Raw genomic sequence first — 1557 nt, forward strand, 5'->3', positions numbered from 1 at the left:
AAAAAAAAACAATTAAACTCATGGTTCAGTTGACATTGTGGTGGAGGTGGATCACGGGAAAACTTTCCTGTCAGAGACATTCTTGCTGCACTCAGCCCCTGCTTCAGTTAGCATGTAAGAACACAATTCTGCCTCCTCCCTTTTCAGGGTCTTACGTGGTCCTCCAGATCCATGTTCACTATCGGCCCTACAGAGAGTACTCAGAGAGTTCGAATCATCAGTGCTGAAGCAAAAGCAATGGGTTTAGAATTGAACTGTGCCTATACCTCTAGAGTTATTTTGACAGAGGCCAGTGTTCAAGTCTTGTTCAATACAGCTAGCATCTCCCAAATTCCTTCCATACAAGACCAATGTGCTAAGAATATGATTAGTCATTTGGACCGACAAAATTCTACTGGAGTCTTTATCTTTGCTGATCATCATGGTCATCAAAACAGCACATCCAAAAAAGTTTCTGTGTGTCACCAAAGGAAAGAGTTTCTGCAGCTGACAAAAGACCAACTCCTAAGCATACTAGATAGCAATGATGTAAAGGCAGACCGCCTGGGAAGAACATGTTTATGAGAGCATTAGAAGATGGTGTGAACATACGCAGAATGAAAGAGAAGTACACCTTCCAGAAATTTTGCCAAATGTATGTTTTCCTTTGATGGAAAATATATTTATCAAGGAAATTCCACCTCAGTTTGCACAGGCCATAGTATGCAGAGGCTTGGAATGAGTGCTTCTGAAATGTTTTGATGCTGCACACACACACACACACACACACACACACACACACACGAAAGAAGCAAACAGTGCCTTGTCTAGATATAGTCACAGAAGAGTTTAAACTATACAAATCACCAAAGACTTAAGAGAAGTTGGGATCCTTCTATCATCAGATAATGACATTACATTGCAGGAGAGTACAGGTCAAGCAGCAGTGAGGTCTCCATTGATCATAAGGCAGAAAATGATTTTTTTTGATGTATGACCAATACATCAATAGATTGCTATCCAAGCCATCCTTGCTTCAGGCCAGAATAGGCTGCAAACTCATGCACTTTCATGGTAAAACGTAGGCAATTGGAGGGCATGTGTATGAAGGTGATGGAAGAAACTCCCTGCAGTCTGTGGTGTGCTATGGCAGCAGAGAGAACTGTCGGATACTGCCTGTGCCATGCCGATTGCAGGGAGTTTCGCAATGCTGTGGAACACAAAGGAAAGATCTATGTTTTACAGGGGGGATTTTCCTCTTCTATGAGCCACAAAAAGACTATGGGGATTTTTAACCCCCATGACTGTTTCTAGAGTCCAGGGCTTGGCATCTATGTACAAAGACTCCATCTACTATATAGCTGGAACCCGTGGAAATCATCAGTGTGTGTCTACAGTAGAAGCCTATGATACAGAGCTAAATAAATGGACTTGTAAGGACTTTCCATGTGATCAACCTAGGAATCCATACCTTAAGCTAGTACTTTTCCAGAATAAGCTCCCTTTATTTGTCCAAGCTACCCAAGGGACCGTAGAACACATCTTCAGAACCAGTAGGAAAAATTCTTTTTTTTTTTT

At 41.7% G+C, this 1557-nt stretch overlaps 1 pseudogene; it reads left to right on the top strand.

The window, feature by feature from the left end:
* The first annotated feature begins 37 nt into the window (after nucleotides 1-37).
* Nucleotides 38-1543, top strand: LOC126496525 (kelch repeat and BTB domain-containing protein 8-like; annotated as a pseudogene).
* The last annotated feature ends 14 nt before the right edge of the window (nucleotides 1544-1557 follow it).

This window comes from Alexandromys fortis, unplaced genomic scaffold, assembly GCF_014885135.2.
Source record: "Alexandromys fortis isolate MF-2015 unplaced genomic scaffold, M_Fortis_MF-2015_v1.1 scaffold_6881, whole genome shotgun sequence".
Lineage (NCBI taxonomy): Eukaryota > Metazoa > Chordata > Mammalia > Rodentia > Cricetidae > Alexandromys > Alexandromys fortis.